This window comes from Pipistrellus kuhlii, unplaced genomic scaffold (genome assembly GCF_014108245.1).
Source record: "Pipistrellus kuhlii isolate mPipKuh1 unplaced genomic scaffold, mPipKuh1.p scaffold_m20_p_1, whole genome shotgun sequence".
In the NCBI taxonomy this organism is placed as follows: Eukaryota; Metazoa; Chordata; class Mammalia; order Chiroptera; family Vespertilionidae; genus Pipistrellus; species Pipistrellus kuhlii.
Genome location: NW_023425404.1, coordinates 187,078,342 through 187,101,549, shown reverse-complemented (window position 1 = coordinate 187,101,549; position 23,208 = coordinate 187,078,342).

Sequence of the window (23,208 nt, the reverse complement as noted above, 5' to 3'; positions counted from 1 at the left end):
CCCAGGACCCTACAGTCCACAGATTGACCTCCTATCTACTGAGCCAAACCAGCTAGGGCTAAATTTTATTTTTGGTATGGTAGCCCCTTCCTCCCCACAACCCTCATGCAGCTGACTACCATTATGCCAATCCCTGTACACACAGGGCAGCATATAAATAATAAATAATATCATAGAATTGGGACATTTGCTTTGCCCCATCCAAAGTTCCAATCCTATCGTGGGGAGCAGCAACTTCTCACAGTTGACATTTAGGTACATGCTGACAGACTGTTTCTCTAGCTAGGACTTCAATGTGCTTCTTTAATATCTTAAAGATTAATCTCAGCAGCAACAACATCAAAGGCATAGAATTGTATCCGTACAAGGTGTAAGAAAAGTTTTGAAATATGAACAACCATCATCATCAATTTTTTTTTTAAGCTCAAAAAGTATATACCACAGAAGCTTTGGGGACAAAAGTAAACTGTTGCTAAGAGGCTGTTTAAATGGGAATCTATAGGACCCTTCAATGTCCAATAGACTTTTTCCCCCCTTTTTCCTCCCCTTCCCTACCCAGACTCTCAAGGATATGAAGTCATGCAGGAAAGTGATCCAGGAAAGAATGGGTTAATAAAAGCTACACAGTGCCCTAGGTGATGCCTTAAATAATCGTCACATGGCCCCTATAATCTGTCCCATGCTGTCAGCACTGGGTTAGTCATAATACTATCAGATAAGAGCTGCTCAAAGTGACACACTAACCAACATGAGAGCCACATGACTTTCTGGCTTGGATACTGCCCTTCAGCTGAACTTTGGCTTAGAACGAAAGACTCCCAGAGGCTGTCCTGCACATGCCGCCACCTGCAGTGTCTGGTGGCATTTTCCATTGCTAGAGCCTCTGTTGCTTCACAATCCCGTGAGGGGCTCAGTCACAGGGAGTCGCAGACCCACCCCACCTCTGGGGCCACGCAGAAAAAAGGCTCTGTGGCTGTGGCTGCCTTCCTGAGCCCAAGTTGGGACTCCCTGTCCCTTCCACAGTTGATTAGTTTTGCAAATGTGTGTGTGGCACATTATGCCAACTGCCACAGCAGGGAAACTCAGACCCCCAAAGGGAGTTTGTGCTGGAAGAGGGTAGAGGTAGAATGTGATTCTTGCCCAAGAGGACACAAAGGCAAGGGCAAGAGAGGAAAAAGAAAATACAAAGAAACAAAAAAAGAAAGAGAGAGAGAGAGAGAGGAAGGAAAGTGATTACTTCGGGGTGGAAGGTTACTAAGGACTGGCTCTGGTGTGTGTGTGTGTGTGTGTGTGTGTGTGTGTGTGCATGCGCGCGTGTGCGCGTGTCCTTTTTTGTTGCTCCCACCCACTCTTTTTGACTCCAGCATGTATTAGATTTTTAATTTGAACAACAAAGTCATTTTTTCCTTAAGAATAATAAAGGAAACAAAGAATAGTGAAAAGGGGAAAGAAGGAAGGTGACCCATTCACTCACTGATTCATTCACAAAGCAGACAGCAGAAGGCAAGGGAGAAGGAGGTCATCTGACATTAGCTTTGGGAACATTTGTTGGCTGTGTGCCTCTGGGAACTTACCTAACACCTCTCCTTAAGCTTTCCTACCCTCAGCAGTAAAATGGAATAATAATACTTACTTTACAAGATTGCTGTCAAGATAAAAAGAGGTGATAAAGCTAAGTAACTTATATGTGGGAGATGCTGGGTAAATATATGCTACTGGGAAGCCATGTACACTATGATGATCTTGGAAGTCAGAGATACCTAAATTCTGACTCTACCACTTACTAGTATGTGACCTTGCTGAGCCTTAAGTCTCCTTATCTATGAAATGGGTATAATAATACCTAAATCAAGATTGTTGAAAGGTATTGCAGACGTAATATTTAACACTTAGCCCAAGTCAAGCAGGCAATAGGTACTCAGTAGATAGTAAAGTGGTGATGGTAATAGGTATATGGAAAGCAGGAAAATCCATTCATTTATTCAGCAAATGGAAAGACAAGTAGTATAAGTAAAGGTAGTAATTATGCAAAGCATAGGAAATGATAATAAAGGAAAAGATAAAAAAACAAAAGGTTTCTCAAAGGAGATAAACACATGAGAAGATATAGAACATCAGAGAATGTTCTGAGTGAAATGAATCCTATCTTTATTAATTGAAAATTACTCAATCTATCCGTCTGCCTCCAAGTAGGTAATAAGTTAATATTCCATTTTACAGATTGGAGCTCAGAGACCCCCAACGACTTGTCGAGGATTTCACTGCTAATAAGTGGTATAAGGGGCCTAAAGTGGGATAGTGCCTTTTTTATGCTTGTTTGTTTATGGTTTATTGTTGTTGTTTTAGGCAAGATAGGTGGGTAAGAAAAAACACAGCAAAAATTCAATATAAGTAAAGAAACATTAGCAAATACATGGAAGGCAGTACATAGCAATGAATAAAAATTCCTGTTAACATTGGGAGAAATGGGGGGAGACTATAGTTGTTGTTGTTTTTAAATAAACGCAAACAGTATTTTGACAAAATATAAATATTAAAATGGATAGTAAAAATTGTACTCAGTAGAAAGACATCTTATTGAAGATAAATCAAGGAAGCTGGGATTTCATGGGGAAACCTAAGTAGAAAGAATTCCAGTGGGGAAGAGAAAAGCTAGACCTCTCCTGCAAACATACCCAATAGTGATTATTCAGGCTCCTGCCCATGCTGAGATTTCCTTGACAAAGTCCCACAACAACTTGCTCTGTAAAAGGTAATGCCATCACACATGGAGTCTGGGAATCCAAGTCCAGCTGTTCTAGGCTGCTAGCATTAGGCAGGTGTTTCACGGAGAAGGGAGAATGCTATCATTGGTCAGGCAGGCATACTTCTCCCTATAAGCGATGGCTCTAGTGGGATAAAAATTAGAAGACTCAGTCTGGCCTGCTTGACTTAGTCATTGAGCATTGACTTATGATCAGGAGGTCACAGTTCAATTTCTGGTCAGGGCACATACCCAGGTTGTGGGCTTGATCCCCAGTAGGGGATGTGCAGGAGGCAGCTGGTCAATGATTCTCCCTCATCATTGATGTTTCTATCTATCTCTCTCTCCCTCCCTCTATATTTACTTATTAGAAGCAAAGGTGAAACTCAACCAGAAGGAATTAGGGCCATTGCCTGGAGTTTCTTCCCAATTATTCTAGTGCCAAAATATCTGAACACAATGTGAATTTTTGAAAAATGTGTGTGAGCTTGTGTGTGTGTGGTGTGTGTCTGTGTGTGTGTGTGTGTGTGTGTGTGTGTGTGTGCTTTTATTCCCTGTCCAGAAGCCAGGCAGTGCCCAAGAATAGAAAGCAATCACTGATGAGGAAGCCTGCCTCCTTCTTCTGCCAGTCAAGAGCTGCATGGACTTGGGCCTATCCCTAAAACTCTTCTCCTCCTTCTCTTTTTATTCACATGTAAAAAGAAAGTCCTCAAAATTGTTTCAAAGATTAAAGGAGATAGCAGAGATGTGCCTGGCACACTATATTACTAATACTATTATTTCCCTACCTTTTTAAGGAGCCTGTGTCTGCTGTTGTACAAGTTTGAGTTGTTAGTTAGACTAATGCTCATCTCCTCAGCCTATTCTGGTTATAGGCTTATGAACCTTAAGCAAGAGAAACTAACATGAAAATGGAAAACAAAAGAATTTTAAAAATCGAAGGGAAACACACACACACACACACACACACACACACACACACACACACACACACAATTCAGTATTATGGAAAGTAGCCTACTGGCCCAGCATGATCTAAGGCGTTTTATTTCAGACAGCTCTCTGGCTGTCACCTGAAGTTCATGAGTGCTGGTGTTGCCTTGTCATGGGTATAGATCATTCCTGCCCATTTAATAATAATCATGATGACTTACTTTTATACAGAGTACTTTGGTTTAGGAAGCATTTTACATATATTACTTAATCTTTCATGTGACACCAGGTACAGAGAGCAGCCAGCCACTCATAAGCCAGGGATGGGCAAAGCAAATCTTTCATTAGCTATGCAAAGATGAGACTCATAGACACCACTTCCTTCCAAGAACGGTGCCCTTTATCCTGTGTTGTCTAACATAAGTGTCTCCCAGTATCCCTTGCTATGCAGAACTGCTCCATGAGGAGAGGTGAAAAAATTGTCCTAGAGAATAAGGAGTTATTTAGAAAGGAAAATTGGAAGGTCTTATTTGATGTTCAATGTTATTGGAATCTATCAGAATGGGGGACTCTCAGCTAAGATTCCAAAGAGAACCCATAGCCTAACTGGGTGACATGGGGAAGGATAGATTTGGCTGAAACTAGAAATCCACTAAGGGCATGCTACCCTGTCTTGGTATAATGCTATGGTGAGCACTAACTGAGCAAGTGCTGTGATGAAATAAGGTGGTAAGCTGGAGCCTAAGCCAGGAGATGGCATTAGCTGTGTAGTGATCCATAGTTGTAAGGTCCCTGCAGATCAGTGGGACAGCCTCCACTGCGCTACACAGAGTCACCATCCAACAGCGGCACCGTGTGGTAGCAAGAGAGGTAATGGTGCTATTAGAAAAACCATGGCACCCACTAGGCTTGTGTTTAAAAAAACAGACTGGACCTTTGAGATTAAATAAATCCTAAGTTGTCTGGAACAATTAATATTATAACTTGTGAGATGATGGAGGGCCATTTCAACTTCCTGCAACTATGGCATCTGAGATACTTAGTTGATAAATAACTGTGTGGCTCAGTAGATTAATAACTGTGTTACTCATGCCAGTGAAGCTATTCATATTGTTTATATTTACAACAAATATTGATTAAGCAATAACTCTGAGCCAGCCACTATGATATAGTCAGAGAAGTTCTTATCAGTCCCAATTTACAGATGAAGAAACTGAGGCTCATTCAGGTTAAGTGACTTGCCTAAGACCCCAGCTCCAGGAAGTGGATGAGCAGGTTCCCTTTCCAATGGAGATGATTCTAATTAAACAATAAAAAAATGTCCCCCTTTTGGATAAATGTGGGATTGTCTCTGAATGTGAGGCTGCATCATTTGCACAAAGGTTCCCTGTCTTTTTCAATTCCCTACATGTACTTGGGCAGAAACCAAGCTCGAGGTACTGCTCACATGCTTGTGGTTTGGCTCCCAGCTAGGGATCACATTCTCTGCTCCACAGACAAAGCCAAGGAGCCTTCTTGCAAAATACTACTTGTGTCCTGGTACCACCTCCTGAGAGAGCTGTCTATAATACCCGCGTGCCTGGCAGGTGGGATGGGTAGGATCAAGCACTGGCATCCAGAATATCCAGCAAAAAATGATTATGCCAAATTTTTTCACGTGAAGTTTTATTACAGCCATATACTTGATCATTGATTAATACAACACACATTCTGGAAATCTCTGATATTAATTGGTAAAATTAAAGAGAGAAAAAATCTTGTAGAATCGAATATGTCAATTGTTTTCTGCTTACACAGTTTGCAGAGAAAAGGTAGATGATCAAGAATTTCTGCTGCATAGGTCCTTTTCCCACTTATATCATATTCATAATAATGTTAATGCATACCAATTTTTTATCTCAGGGCCACAACTCAAAAGGATAAAATTTACATATTGTTTAACAGACAGTGCCCCCAGAGGTATACAATATGGTGATTTCTATGGAATACTTTCCTTATGCCAGGCACCAAAGTGATTTACACACAATATCTCATTTTCTCATAAAGTCAAACCATGTTATAGGCATTAGTATTTTTTGTCACAGATAAGGAAACTAATGGGTATTAAGAGTTTAAAGATTTTTTGCCAAAACTGGTTTGGCTCAATGGATAGAGCGTCGGCTTGAGGACTGAAGGGACTCAGGTTCGATTCCGGTCAAGGGCATGTGCCTTGTGACCCAGTGGGGGATGGGCAGGAGGCAACTGATCGATGACTCTCTCTCATCGATGTTTCTAGCTCTCTATCTCTCTCCCTTCCTCTCTGTACAAAATCAATAAAACATATTTTTAAAAAAAAGAGTTTAAAGATTTTTGTCTATGGTTACACAACTAATAAGTTGCAGAAGCAGGATTCAAACTCAAGATGCTGAGTCCAAAGCTCGTGTTATTAACTATGCCACTACCCAAATAGACATTCTAATGTAAGTTAGACATAAACCTTTAATAAAGTACAGAGTATGTTAGAATGAAAATGTTGACCCTTTCTATAAGTCGATATTTAATTCTTTTTTTCAAGACAAAAAGGCACATTTTCTTTTTCTCTTAATATGTAAAAGCTTTTTTAGTGTACTTGTTTAATTTAGAGAATATAAATCATTGACATTACTACATAATTCATACCCACATCCCCCCAAAAATGAATTGATTTCATTCAATTTAAGTGATAAGCTAATATCATCACAAATCCTTTAGATATAATTGATTCACTGAAATGAATTCAAAAGCCAGTAACAAAGCTAGTACACATTGAGCATCAACTATTATTAGGTAGGGTTAAGTCATTTCTATAGCATGCTTCATATCCCAAACACCCTTATAATTTAGGTACTAAATTAGGCCTATGTGGCACAGGTATGTTAAGGAGCCAGACTCTTAACTTGGCAGACTGGCTCTGGATTCTATTCTATTAGCTCAAAGATCTGGAAGAGAGTGATCTCAGTAAGACATGGGAAGTAGCAGAAAGAGTCAAGAAGGGTAATTATTTAAACACACACACACACACACACACACACCAAAAAAACAAACAAACAAACAAAAAAAAAAACAGGCTCTCAGAATACGGTAAAGCTCCAGCCCGTGCATGTACTAGACACCTAAAGCATAGACTTCTTGATAATGCCCAGAATGAGAAGGCATTTTCTGTGCAAAATTGCTAAGAAGACCAGAGACCAGAAATGGTAGCATGAAAAACAGTTGCCACAGCAACAAACCACACTCTTAATCCACAGAATGGTGCAAGATTTATTCTACTTTTGCTACCATCTCTATGTTAGTCTTACAAGTGAAATTCATCTTTCATTTATTTTATGTCTTTTTCCTCCACTGACATAGGGAGCCCATGCAATGTATGATGATGCATTAAAAAAATGCTGCTGATCCCATTCTGAAGAAGGAATTTGGGTCAGAAAGTTCCAGTGCTTTGGCCCAAAGTAAAACTTGGCACTAAACCAGAGGCAGAATTGTGGGTCATACCCAAGAGTCTCAATTCTCAGTCCACAACTTCCCTATTATTTTCACGGGAAAAATAAAGTTAACCCAGAAATAAACTCTATTGGTTCTCCCCTTTTTTCTATTAAAATAAGCTAACATTCTGCCTGTCCAAAACAGGTTTATTTCTTCCAGAAAAGTGAGAAGGTATTGCCAACTGTCTAATTATTGAGCATAAATTCACTTCTTTGGTATTATTCTCTCATGTGATACCCTGCAATTCAGAAAAATAGTTAATAGATCTCTACCTGGGATAAAAATAATCTCAATCTCTCTCTCTCCTCTCTCCTCTCTCTCTCTCTCTCTCTCTCTCTCTCTCTCTCTCTCTCTCTCTCTCTCTCTCTCCCCCCCCCCCCCACAGGAGAAAAAGCAGAGCTGTTTGTAGTAATATTTTCTGCCTCATCATCACAGTCCATTCGATTATACAACTTCTCGTTATTTAGGGTCAGTCTCTTTTCACAGTGTTCCAAAGGGAAGTGCTTTGACAAATATGCCATTCATTTTAATAGAACTTTGCTAAGTCAGAATAATATGCATAAGCACAATTGGGCTTGGAGGTAGGTCCAAAAGAAACTATCTAGTGCTGTTGTGGCCCATGGGAGGCCCACAGTGGCCAAAATGGGTCCCATGAGATCTAGAGTCAAGGCTACAGAGAGGTTATAAAAATAAATGTATTGAAGAAGTAGGAAAGCTGCACAGAGACAGAAAAAACAGCAAAAAAATGTTTTCTGCTAAATTTTACTTCTAAGGCTAACACAAAGGTGGAGGCAGAAGTAGAGTAAATCGGTAGAAGTCACATGGGGATCTTTTGGGAAATTGTATGGTATCTCCTGTCTACTCTTTTCCAAGTAAATGGTTCTTACCTTAGACTTAATTTCAACATCTTTGGTTATCTTGTGTAAGAAAGTTAGAGAAAGTCTGTGGAACAAGGAAAAGTCCCTCCTTGGAAGGCAGAGATACCAATTGATACTTCTTCATTTAAAGAGAAAATCTGACATATCTTCCTCGTCTAAAAACTCTCTAGGTCATTCATTTATTCATTCTTTCATTAAATTATTGCACACTTAGTACATCCTTGCTGGAAGATGCAATGACAAATAAGGCATGCCTTCAAGGAACTTGCCATAGAGTCAGAAAGGCACTCTCTAAAAGACTGATTACAATGCACAATGTTAAGGGAGCAGCGAGGAGAAATGGACTAACTCTAAAGGTGCCAAGGAAGACCTCCTTGAAGATGTCAGCTGTAAAACACTGTGAACAATGAAACAATGAATGTGAGCAGGATAAGGGGCAAAGAAGCAGAGAAGGCCACACCAGGGAGTGGTACTATCATGACTCCTTTCATTAGGTAGGAATCTCATCAAAAAAAGAAGAAAAGAAAAAAACAAAAAAAAAAAAAAAAAAAAAAACAAGGAGGTTTCAGCAAGAGGGCTAGAAATAAAGACCAGAGAAGTGGTGAGAGACAATGTCTGGGAAGTGCACATTCCTTCGAGTCCCTTCCATATAGGAGAGTTCAGAGCTGTGAGGAGACAGTGTGTCTGCTGCCCAGCAAAGGTCAGCTTTTGGCAGCTAGAAGGCATCCTGTGGCTGCCCCTGTGGGTGAACCCTTGGAGTCAGAGAGAAGCCTCCACAGCTGCTCTTGCTCAGAAGTTTGTCAAGGCTATTTTAGGCTGGATGGGGTCCATGGTGATGATTGCCTGGTCAGGGCAGCTTACCCAGTGTTGCTTTTTAGAATTCTATTTTCCTTGTCATTTAGCTCTGTACCATACAATTACTCAAATTGGGGCGGGGGGGAGGGGGGGAAGATATGTCTACATCTTATTTTTAGCTCTCAAATCAATGGTGGCAACATCCCCTGCATTTCAATAGGAATTTTGCATATCAGAATCCCCCAAAATAAAGAATAGTAAACATATTAAAATCTGTAATGACATTTCTTCTGTGCTGTTTCCAAATATGTTTATTTTAAAATGGCTCAGCCTAAATTAAAGACTAATTCATTGACAGATGGGCAGAAATAATGTATAAATGCAAGGAGCATACTCAGAAATGTGTGCCTCACCTTATTGCCTCTAGGTCAAAGAATCTTTAAAAAATGACAACATTTTTTATATATCTATACACTCTCTTAATATATGCTGAGCACATTTCAACCATTTTCATGGTCAGAGGAATCTATGGTGGTGCGGACTCTCAGAGATTTTGCTGTGAATATTCTCTGGGAAATGAATTTCTATCCCAGTCTAAAACTATAGATAGAGGAAGGGTCAGAGGTAGCTCGCTAATAAATACCACAAACCTCAGAGTTAGAGAGATCCTGACTTCAACACTAACAACACTATCATTAGCCATCTATGTACAGGCATTAAAGCTGGGGACTTTACATATGATATTATCATTTAACTCTTATGGCAGCTCTGAAAGACATTGCTGTTACCCTAGTTTTACCTATGAGAACCATGAGGTTCAAAGACACATGACAAGTAAGGGAAAGGACAGAATAAGAACCTTCAAAGTGTAATCTTTCTTTAAAAATAGCAACCTCTTAACAACAAGGGTGGGGGTAAGCACTCTTATTAATATAAATTATCTCCTCTCATCTTCCCTCACTTGGAAATGGTCGGATTTGAAAGTATCTCCTTTCACATCCCCAAATCATTCCTATAACTACAAGTCCTCAAGCCTCTCCTTATTGGTCCAAATTTCTAAAATACAATCATTGATTTACCAGAACCTATCGGGTCTAGTAATACTTAATGTCGTTTTTTAACATTCATTTAAAATCTTGCTTGGCGTTGACTTGTATTGACATAACCTTCAAACACGTGGTATCTACAGAATGTGTGAAGTGCAATTAACAAGTTTTGCTTGAAAAAGTTTGTGTTTGGTTTGTTTTTTGTTGCAAAACTAGGGTTAAGAAGATGGCGGATGAAGAACATATTCGGCACTGCATGCTTTACGAGTTCCAATTAGGAAGAAAAGCAAGTGAGGCTGCAAAAAACATCTGTAGTGCTCTTGGTCAAAATGCAGTTAGCGCCAGAAAATGCCAGCGTTGGTTTGAGAAATTTCGCGAGGGAAGTTTTTTGTTAGATGACAAGAGTGGTCGAGGCCGTGTGTCCAATTTTGATCAAGAAGCTCTTCAAGCTCTTTTGGTGCAAAATCCTCAAATTACCCAACGAGAGCTTGCGACAACTTTAAATTGTTCACAAAAAACAATTTCCAATCAATTGCGTGCACTTGGCAAAGTCCAAAAGTTTGGAAAATGGGTTCCTCATGAGTTGACCGACAACAACCGTAATCAAAGAGTCACAATTTGCAGTTCGCTCCTCTCTCATCAAAACCGTTTGCCGTTTTTAGAGCAAATTGTTACCAGAGATGAACAATGGGTGCTGTATGTTAATTTGAAAAGGCGGCCTCAATGGTTGGACAAAAATGAGGCTCCACAGCCCACGCCAAAACCTGACTTGCATGCGAAAAAAGTGATGTTGTGTGTTTGGTGGAATTTTAAAGGAATTCTTCATTATGAACTTTTACCATCTAACCAAACCATTACAAGTGCAGTGTATAGTGCCCAATTGGAAAGGTTAGCCCAAGCTTTAAGAGAAAAAGAACCCGTGCTGATTAATCGGAAGGGTGTAATTCTTCACCACGATAACGCACGACCACATACTGCAAGAATCACTGCTGAAAAACTGCGCCAGTTGGAATGGGAAGTTCTCCCTCAACCTGCATATTCTCCTGATATTGCCCCTTCCGATTACCATTTGTTTCGTTCTTTGCAAAACTTTCTTCTTGGAAAAAAATTTAATAATGAAGAATGCCTCAAAAATGCATTGACCGAATTTTTTGCATCAAAATAACAAGAATTTTACAACAGAGGGATTAAAATGCTTCCTGAGCATTGGGCACAAGTAGTAGAAAACAACGGCAACTATATTGTTGATTAAATTCTGTTGTATTGTTTAAATAAATTCGATTTAAAAAAGTATTAGAAAACGACATTAATTATTACTAGACCTAATATAAAGATTGTGGTGTGTGTGGGAAATGAGGGGTTCTCTCTTCACTCAGGAATTCATGTTACCAAACATGTATTAAATACCTACTTTGCCATGCACTTCTCTGCTTTCCACAAAGGTGAAAAAATACTACTTCTGCCTTGAGGTACTCAAGTGACATGAAATAAATAGTTGCAGTAGAGTCATCTTATAACATCTTATAGCAGAGAACTATGGAAGGTTCTACATGGGATATGGTAGAGAAAGTGCTAACACTTCCCTTTAGCTCCAGGGAAACTTCCAGGAGGTGGTGACAGTTCATTTAAGTCTATAAAAATGAGTTGAAATTTCTCAGGTGACTGCAACAGGCACTTGTCAAAGAAGGGAGGGCAGGATAAAGCTCATTCTCTGCTTCCATTTGAGAATATGCTATAGTTCCTGTTCTCATGGTAAAAATCAATAAGGAGGGAATATGTCATCATCACTGACTCCACATACTTATGATTTATATATATATAAAACCCTAATATGCAAATAGACCAAATGGCCAAACAACCAAATACCTGGTCACTATGATATGTACTGACCACCAGAGGGCAGACACGAAACATGTTGGGCATCCAACACAGCAGGATGATGGAGCAGGTGAGCGTGCATGTCAAGGAGCATGTCAAGGCAGTGTGCTGGTCACCGTCATTGGGGCAAACCTCAGATGGTTATTGAAAATTCTTTGCTTCTCTGTACAGTGGTCCCAATGTTCATACCTGTTGCTGGTGCTGGCTCCACTCGCACCCACTGCCAGTGCCAGAGCCACTGCTTGCATCTGCTGCTAGTGCCTGGTGCTGGCCCTGATCGCTAGGTGCCATCAGCAGGTATGAGCAGCAGCTGCCTGCCTCAGTCACGCTTCTCCACCTCCCCCTGCTCCTGAGGGGTGATTGGGGCAGCACTGTGACTCACACCTGCTGATGGTGCTGGCTCTGCTCACACCCACTGTTGGCATCAGTCCCAATTGCTCAGCACTGTCAGTGGGTGTGAGCAGGGCCAGTGCTGTCAGCACATGGGAGCAGCTGCAGCATGAACAGGGCTGCTGGCAGACAGGAGACCGGGGACCGTGGAGGGAGGGGCCAGGTGGGGGCATGGAGGATGGGCCGTTGTGCCCACCACAGCCTCAAGGCCCACAGTTCCTTTCACGGTGCACGAATTTGTGCACCGAGCCCCTAGTAATATGATATGAATAGCCATTGTATAGTCAGTAGGAGCAGCAAAATGAAACAAGATGACATTGACAAAGAGGAAAACATTCAACTCCATTAGCCCATGCAATATATTTATTTCATAACTGTGTGCATGTGTTGGTAATGTTACTTTTGTTTTGTAGTCAGTTCATGGAATTGTCTTGTTTTATGGGCTAACAAACTAGATACAGGCTTAACAAACACCCAGTTCTTGCTACTTAAAAGCCTTAGAATCAGAGTCAGATTGTTCTTCACCAGACTCTAGATCACAACTCAACTCACTATGAAGTCTATGACCTTTAAAGCACCAGATGTGCTGTCCCCTAACTAGGGCTAACATGCAGCTTCAGCTAGGATGTCTCATAAAATTACTGTATGTTAAACAGAGACCCCGGCAAAACCAGAACTCTAAATCACAGGAAATAGACAGTTTTTAATGCCTTATGTCTAACATGAATTAACTCATCCACACTACTTAGTAAGAAAAAGTAAAAATACAATTTACAGATAGGAGTGTGACACCCATCCAATTGGACCAAATGGGCTCCAGATATAAACCAAGTGTTTTGGGATTGCCTTCTAAAATGAAAACAATGGTCCACCTTTCACCTTATCCCTGCAGGGACTTACAAAGTCCACAGATAGGATATATATTCCATTTCACTTCACACATACTCATTTTAGAACTGAGAATGGCTGTGGTGACTGATTTCTATGTCAGAGGGCACCTGGTGTTGGTTTTTGGAGCGGGAATTCTGATGTAAGACTATTCTAGCTTTATGGGGCCACACACACTCCTAGGGCACAGTATCACCACTAAATGGCTTCATATCCATTGATCCTCTCAAGTATTATTTCCCTGGATACATTCTAGGCATCATCACTAAAGAAACTAACTGCATGCACCCAAGCCACAAAACTGACCACAATTACAATTACATTATAGAGAATAACTAAAATATCTTTCCTGCTTACCTGAATTACTAAGAATGATTTTGATTGGAATAGGTGTCGAAAACACTGCCATTGTTTCAGTAATGGCCAGAGTTCTGTCTTCCCTACCATAAGCTGGACAAAGACTTTAGTTCTTTAAATCAACAACCCAAGAATATCACATACTTTATGAGCAGATATAATTTTTCTATAGCAGAAAACTGAATGTTCAAAAGGCAAAAGGAAAAGAAGACAAAGAAGAAGCCAGAGGAGAAGGAAGAGGAGAATCTTATGGATTTTTTACGTTAATGAAATGATTTTCAAAGTTTATCTCTCTCCCTCCTAAAACCAGTATACTCTAAAATAATTCCATCAACAGCTTAGTTCTCCTTGGCATAAACAAGGGACTGAGGAGCAATAAGATGAATAGGTAATTGAATTCACTGAAGTACAGCTAAAAATGTCCCTCTGGGGAAGGAATTAGTATCAATATTTATATTTTTATCATATCCAAATGATTCCCAATTTCTTATCAATTTTCCATGTTCAGATTCAACAGAGTCCATGGATTTTGATATGAATACCCTCAAAGTCTTTCTCTTTTGCTCTGGTAAGCAATATAGATGTATTAATAGTACATTAAGATGACTCTAGCCCTAGCTGGTTTCGCTCAGTGAGTAGAGCATCAGCTTACAGACCAAAGGTCTCAGGTTTGATTCTGGTCAAGGGCAAGTACCTTGGTTGCAAGTTCCTCCCCAGCCCTGGCCCTAGTCGAAGCTTGTGAAGGAGATAATCAATGTTTTTATCTCACATGGATGTTTCTCTCTGTCTTTCCCTATCTCTTCTACTCTCCCTAAAAATCAATGGAAAAAATATCCTCATGTGAGGATTAACAACAACAAAAATTAGGATGATCCTAAATAAGTATAGGATTTAGAACAAAAGCCTGTCTATTGAAATACACACATTGCTGTTATTTATTTAAATTTCATGTCCAAACTGATTGAATGTGTGAGGCTTTTTTCACATATCCCATCTAGTGCTCATGCACTTAGTAATAGTAAATTGGTCCATTTGGGAATCTAAACTTAGATGCATATAACACTACATGTTGGAATTCATAATTCTTTCATAATCACCTCCCACTTGGCATCTGTGAACTCACAATGGCAGGTTTCCTCAGTGAAGATCTGTTCAGAGTCCAATATTTACATAAACAATTTCTGTTTAGAGTGTAGGTTTGTTCATGCACCAATAACCTCTCCATCTATGTAAGTCTCTAAATTTCATGTTAAATAAATGTTAGCACTACAGAACTATTTCAAGCAATCTTCACCATTTTTTCAGCATGAAAAGTCACATAGATAGTTGAAAGAGGTATTTTGTGAATTTTTATTGGAATAAATGTAAGTAGAAGTTGAACTGTAAATAGTACTGGAGGTGAAGGAATAAATTGTTCTTTGTTATATTGCTTTCATCTCAAGGTGAAATATCATTGGGAGTAGGAACTATTTTTCCATCTAGAACATGGTCTGATAAATACCCACTGAATGAACACTTTAATCAACCTGAGTTTGATCCATTCTAAAATAAGGAAGTGATTATGATTTCTCAGTCAAAATAGAACTTGGGGCTCTATATCCCTCTATTAATTGTATATCCATTGCATGTCTACATGCTTAAAGTATCTGCTTATCAAATAATCATTGATTACAATGAATAATACACAACATTGCTATGATTCAGTGAAGTTAGTACTCACCAGTGCAAATAGGTATTACCTCTTTAGAAAGTAATTTATCAATACAAATTTAAGCCTTTTAAAAATGCCTTACCCATTGACCCAAATTTACATAGAGGAGTTCATTCTAAAGAAAGTAATTTGAGGGGTTTGGGATATTTATAAAGGATATTCATGTGGCATTGCTTTAGCAGTGGATATGAATGAGAAAACCTCAATGTCTATCAGCAGGCCTTGGGGAAATCAGTTGTGGAACAACCATGCAGTGTGAAAATGCAATCAAGCTCCCCATTTAAGAAAGTAGAACCTATCTTGCACCCCTTAAGTGTGAGCTATATTTAATGACCTGTTTCTAAAGAGTACACTCTGACATTTGGGGTAGGGAGAAATCTGATATACAGACCTCAGTCAGGTTATCAAGGTTAAACTCATCATAATTCATGTCAATAGCATGTATTCTTAACATGATGCAGTAAGTAAGGATGGCACCTCACCTCTGTGGGCTTCCTCCCCAAACTCCATAACCCCAGTCTAATCATGAGAGAATCATCAGGCCAATCCCAATTGAGGCATATTTTATAGAATTCCTGACTAGTACTCTGCAAAACTGTCAAGTTCATAAAAAGCAAAGAAAGTCTGGGAAACTGGCTTGGCCTAGAGAAGCCTAAAGATGAGACATGAGGAGTAAATGAGATGATGTGTCCTGGTTGGGACCCTGGACAGAAAAAAGATATTAGGGGAAAACTAATAGAATCTGATTACAGTATAGAATTTAGTTCATTGTAGTGTATCAATATTGGCTCATTATCTACACAATATCGGACATTCAATTAATTGAGACTGGGTATAAGGTATGCGGGGATTCTCTGAGCTATCTTTACAAGTTTTCCATAAATCTAAAACTATTCTAAAATAAAAGTTTTATGTAAAATAACACAATCATGAACAATGATATTTGTATCACTCTGAGGTTAGGTTAGATGCTGCCATATGCCCCCACCATGCCCTGAACTTCTCCTATCACAGAGCATAGGTCACAGGTATTTGATTTTTCAACTGTTTCCTTTCTGCTTCATGAAAGCAGAAGCTGATTTTATATTTTGCAAAATTATCCTAACACTATGCACCACACACCTTAGGTACTTAATACATGCCTATTAAATGAGTAGGATACCATCCTGTCAATTGGGAGGGGGGAGGGAAGTAAATTACAATACACTACATATATCATGCTCTATCCTATATTAACTATATGACCTGGGCAAGTTGGTTCACAGCTCTGAGCCTCAGTTTCTTCATCTTTAGAACAAAGATAATCATTGCACATACCCCATAAATTTGTTCTGCGAATTACAAATTTGTTCAGAGGGGGCTAATATGCAGACAACACATTGTTCTCTCCTCCCAACAACTCTCTGTCTCTCCTTACCCAGATATGGTTGAAAGTACATATATTAGAAGTTTTACACTTAAAATGAACAATGTTTACCATTTTCACATGTAGGTTCCCAAACACTTTACATTTATTTTTGTTTATCTTTACTCAGTTTTAGAGAATCAAAATAAATTACACTTATTAAAAGATTAATAACAAAGAAGCATGTGATACCCATATACTAGGGATACAAAGCAAAAACACATAGGATATTACCTGTCCTCCAAGCACTTGACAATCTAGCTGCAAACACAAGGGCAGAATCGCTGCAGAAAAGTTGAAGGCCCACTCAGTAAAGCAATATCAAAGATGCCTTAAAATGACCTCTGAGGAGCAAGCAAGTGACCGGAAGAGACATCATCCTGACAGAATTTGAGAGAAAGAAGAGGATGAGTCTATGAGATACCAGTTAGGGATAGAGTGGATGGGGTAGGTAGTCCTAGCAGGAGGGACAGTGTCAGCAAAAGCATAGAGTTAGGGATTCATAGAATGTACTGCTGAGAGGCACAAAGCCTGCCTTTTATACCCTCCCATCACTCTGGGTCCTTTCATCATCCCCAAGTCCAGTCCCCAGGTTGGTTCTTAATAAGACTCCTGACTAATAAAATCCTCACCGAGCCTTCCTAATCTGCTCCCACTGCATAGAAAGAGGAATCACGGGCCGAAAGAAGCCTAACCTGATATCTGAGCTCGTATTGCCAATACCCGTGACGCACATGGCATGACGGTCAGCCTCATGTGACCTGCAGATGTGAGTCACAAAGGACTGGAGATGCAGAAGGCACACAGCCCGGAACAGCTGGAGGCGGTCACAGGATGACAGGCCGGGCCCTCCCTCCTGCGGGGACAGAACCCACTCCCTCCCTCCCTCCAAGGCATAACCTGACATGGGTATCTTTAGGATGTGCTCCCAGACAGAGAGTGGGCGAGGAGAGGTGTGAATGGCTCTCGCTTTAGGACATGATGGTGCATCATAGGGTATATATATCCTCCCTTCCCCCATCCCCCGAAAGGGTACCCATTTTGTCTACCAGGAGAATGTATGGGCTTTAAAAATAGATTTTGCCAAACAATCGTGCGGGCAAATGCTGACTCGCAGTCTGGGAGCTATCTCTTGGTCGGGCCCAGTAGATGAAAGCAGGTTCTATTTTCATCAGCAGAGAGCTGCGGATAGAGACACAAAGGAGAGACTCCCTTTTCTTCTCCATCCAACGGAGCCTCTCACGCGCCAGTGCGGGGCCGGCTGAACAATGGCCAGAGTGCCTGGCGCAGGGGCAGAACATGGCTCTGGCTTGAAGAATGGCATCGTGTGGCCACAAATCCAGGGCAGGAGGATGTCCCAGTGCCCAGCTCAAGCTCCCAGCGCAGAAAATTCTTTCCCACTCTGGGTGCCAGGGACATGACAGTAGAATATCAGCAGGAGGAGCTGGAAAGGGGCCATGCAACCCAGACCTGAAAGCAGGGAAGGAGAATAGGCATACCTGCTCTCAAAGGCTAGGGATTGCTTCCCTTTTTTTTTTTTTTTTTTTTTTTTTATTGTTTGTTTTGTTTTGTTTTGTTTTTTGTTTCTCTCCAGGGCAGATTCCAGACTTCAAGCTTCAAGTCTGAAATCGTTTTCAGGTGTATATATTTCTTTCCCAGTGGAGAGGCTTAAATATATAAATACATACATATATATATATATATATATATATATATATATATATATATATATAATGTATTTTGCTCTTTTATTGCTACAAAGATACAAAGACAGGGTTGTTGTTTTTTAATATTCACATGGCACCTCTCATGTAAATATCTCCTTACAAAAATCACACTGAACCCACGGAGCTCAATTGTGCACTCTGCCTCTGGCAGGTTAGTGCGAAATTCAATTTGTACTAATCAGTCCCTGGCTACTGAAGCATGTAATATACTTGATGTGACAATTCCCTGTCTTACAATATCTACTTCTCCCCTCTCCTCACCCCCCCCCACCCCTGCTCCCAGAGGTTCCCCCGTGCTAGCTAACTTGGAACAATCACCTTGAGAGAACCTGGGATAACGAAGGGTCAGGTTCAGAACCCATTAATAATGAAGCTGATGGTCCCGCTGGCACTAACATGAAAACTGGAAGCTAATCGTCACTGTGTGCCTACTGTGTGCTCAGTTGCTATACTGAATGCTTTACACAGATGATCATTTTATGTTCAAAATAATTCTGTAAGGCTGATGTGATTATTATCACTGTTTAACAGAAGTGGGGGGGGGGGGATGGAGACTTAAAGAATTAGATCATCTGCCCAAGGTCACACCACTATTAATTAGTGGAGCCAGGATTGGAACAAAATCAGTGTAACCGGAGAGCCTGCACACTGCTCCACTGCTCCAGTCACACCCATATCCACCAGAGAATGTCTGCTCACGCCCTACTCCACAAAGCTCACTTACTATCTCTGGATACAGACAGGGAATCATACCCACTAAGTCAAGACTTGCCCCATCAGATTTCATAGATGTTACATGCAGAGACGTAGCTCCTCTCTGGTCTAACAGAAGAGCTGACATTCTTGGGGTCTGGGTCTTTCCACTGCACATAAGGCATGTGGCAGCCTGGTAGAGCAGTCTGGTGGACAGGAGCTTCCTGATTGCACACAAGTGGGATTCTCCCCCAAATTAACAGAGTCCAAATCAAGGACTCTGTCCCCTAACACACTCACTTCCTGTAGAATCTTAGCTGGATATGGACTTAGAACCTGTCTCCCAATCCACAATACTCTCTATTGGCCTAAACTAGTTTTTTCTCCATATTTCAGGTCATAGGCAAATAGATAGCTGAATGGCACAGTTCTGGCTTTATGATGATTATTTCTGAATAGGCTGAAGTAGAAAATTAGGATAAAGATCAATTAACAGACCACTCAGAGACACAAGGTGCTCTCATTCTGATAGGGACCAAGTACAGCTTCCCTTATCCCACAAAAAGTCAACACAATTTCTACGATTTCAACCATGTTTGGCATGAGGTGCACAAAAGAAACAAAGGAAACATCATGCATGACACTTGCAACCACCGTTCTCTCTGTGTTGGGCTGTTCCATTATGGAAGTCCCAACGCACCAAGCAAAGTACTAAATTACATACAGGTAGTGGCTGGAAAGAGGCTGCCAGCTGGTTTTCAGCAACATCCCCCATATGGCTAGAAACACTTGTGCCAGTTAATTAGCACTGGCATTAATCGAGAGAAGGAACATTGACCAGGACATTGAGGTTATCCTTAGACTATTTAAATATATCATGTGATCACTCATTCCATCTGCTATCAACATGCTTCACACTTAATCCAGTAAACAAACTCCCTACCATTTTAAGCAAATGGAATTCATTTTCCTGGGCCTCTTTAGACTTTGCAAATCTCAGGATGTTTTGTTTGTTTTCCCTAGAATTTTTGTTGTGAAGTGTCCCAGTGTCCTGATATAGATCCAAGGACAAGAGCCACCCATCCCCAATTAATGAGACCCTAGGAAGTGCCCACAAGAGGTGGGGGAATAAAAACAACCACAAGCCATCACTCATTCGAATGCATATTTTTCACTTTGCAGCCACCCTACTAATCTGCCTTGTTTTCTTTCCATGCTCACAGTGCTGCTGAAAGCACATAGAAAATAAGGTGCATTATTCAAATGAATTTCACCATGCACTGAAAATGTGACTGAGTTTAGACAGAAACCCATTTTAAAAGTGCTCTCCTCTGAAATGGATGATGCCTGGCAAGGTATAAAACACTTGGGTACTTAGAAAAGCAGATAGAAAATAGTTCAACCCCAAAACACTTCATTGGCAAATTGACTCATCATAGGTATAGACCCAAAGTGTATTTCCAATCTACTTCTTAGAAAGGTATATAGTCCATGCATCTTTAAGAATCCTAATATAAATCTTCCCTGAGAAACTTGTCTTCAAAGGAATCTATTTTCTTGCCCTAAGAGAAGTTGCATATTGAATATATCATCAATCTCTAGCATTTCTTTCTCCTCCTCCTCTTTAGACTCTCTTCTCCAATACTATCTCCAAAACTGACTTTCATTAAATGGATAAAAATTTCCAGCATTTGCCCAATGCCCAAGGTGGTATGAAGCTATATAAAGTAGCAAGCACATGGAAGTAAAAAGAATACCTGGTCATGATGGAGCCCACTCTCAAAGCTACAAGACTTCTGGAATGATGGGTAAAAAGCATTGGACATGACTCAGAAAGACTGGGGTTCAATTCCTGCTTCTTCCAGAAAGATGACCTTGGGGAAATTACTTGATCTGTGGCTAAAAAATGACAATAAGGCCCTTATTCTTGGTGCATGACAGAGGAGGTATGAGAATCCAGTGTGATAATAGACATTGTCATTGTCAGCTTTCTGTGAACTTGACATGAGAGTGGTAATCAGAGTTACTTCCTTCTCTGCTATTTCATATAAAAGATATTACCTAATCAGCAATTTAATCTTAACAAAAAGTACAACTTACTCTTTCAGGTAGCTTAGTGTGATAAAGCAGACACTGGTCTAATTTTACCCCAAGCACAGGCAAAATCCAAAAGTCATCTCAAGAGCCAATTAATCAGAAAGAGATAATTAAATTTTACACATTGGACTAAGTTTTAACTAGGACACTAGAACTACTTTGAGGATTACAGTGTTTTATGCTTTGGATAAAATACATTTTTTAACAATTATACAATTGTGTTTAGTTCAACAAATACTTACTGCATGTAAATACTAATAATGAGACACTTTCCCTGACTCAGAAAACCCTAAGGTCTACAAGGCAGAGTTCATCACACCGATTTGATGTGATATGTGATGTAATGATGACATAAAGATACACAGAGAATCGATGATTTCTTATAAGGGATGCTGGTCTGAATCTAAATTAGTAGGAGTGAGATGAGTGACAGAAGTGGGAAGGGTGTGCCATGCAGAGGGAACAGCACAAACAAAATCCTATGTGGAACCCTTTCAAGGAACTATAATATATACTGTTCATTTTTTACTAGGAAACAAACATAAAAGGAGCAAGGTCTGGAACATGAGGCAAGGGAGTATGGACAGAAACCTAAGAAAATGAGAAATGGTGACACATTATCAAAGGATCCCTTATCATAGATACAGCACGGTGTTTCTTAAATAAAGATCAAAACATATAAACATAATGCACTCCACTCTATCAATCCCAGACTTTTGATAGATCCTAAGAAAACATCTATCTCCCAAATAAGGAATAATGGGATGCATACAATGGTACAATGATGGAGCAATAATCTCAAAGAAGCTGAAAAGCTGACTCCCTTTGACTGACACCAGAAAACTACCTCAGCGTTTAGGAGAAAAAGCTACCGTGTTTCCCAGAAAATAAGACATCCTCTGAAAATAAGACCTACTTACAGGTTTCCTTCTGAGTGAAATATAAAGCATCCCAAAAAAAATAAGGCCCCCTCTAGGCTAAACATGAGAGATTTGGTCCACTGATTCTGAAAGAAATGGAGTCACAAGAAATTCACCAGGGAATTCAGGAATTGGATTGTTATGATGACGTTCCAGAAGATGATGACATGATTGTCATTGAATAGATGAGTAAATTCTTGATACTGTAGGATTCACAGTTTGTCTGATTTGTGTTGACAACTACCGTACTACCATACCATATACAGGTAATAAATTTCCTTTATTTTCATTTAACAATAAATGTGTACCGTATTCTTCTTCATGGAAAAATAAGACATCCCCTGAAAATAAGACCTAGTGCATCTTTGGGAGCAAAAATTAATATAAGACACTGTCTTATCGGGGAAACACGGTAGAGTTTAATGATCCCACTCTAACCTCCTCAGTTTATTAATTGAGCAATGTGCAGCATCTCAATCCAGAGCCCAAAAAGGAAAAAAAAATAAATGCTTTTCCCTCTGTCCCACCAGGAAAGCCATTACCTTCATCTCCAAAACAAAGTTTCAGGAGTCTTAACATTCATATTCATTTATCAGTGATATGTGTAAATATTTGAACAGCTATTAATGAAAGCTCAGGATGAAATGTAGTTTCTCATCTGGAAAGTGTCTGTGGGTTGAACAATTCTGTTTATAACTCATGGTCACTTCCTTCCACTCCCCCGACACGATGTACCGCATGGGTCCCCCTGGCCAATGGTCACGCTCTGTGTTCTGTTACTTGTTCTGAATGAGGCTGTTGTACAAACCAAAAGGCAGTACAAATTTAAACACAAATTTAAAGATTTGTGTGGCATTTTGTTCTCCTCAAAATATACTGTTATGAAAAAACAACTGATTTTAGAGTGCAAAACACAAAATGGTGCTTGCTATCCAAGTTGTAAAGACTCCACAACTTGCATAATTAAATGTGGACATTTTATTCAAAAAGTCATGACCATGAGAACATACTGCTGGCCCCTCTTAGGGCCTTGGAAGGAATCTATATGTGTGATATAAGGAACCCTAAAGCTGAAGCTTGATTAGCTTCATGATAAATCACTTCTCTCTGAAGATTTCCAGCTTTTGCTGTTGCCCTAACCTGCGTATCTGTTCTCTTTGCACGGTCACACTTCTATAAGTAGTCCCTTCATTAGTGCACCTTCATTAAACAAATCTGTGTAGATTTGTGTCCTGCAGAAACCCTT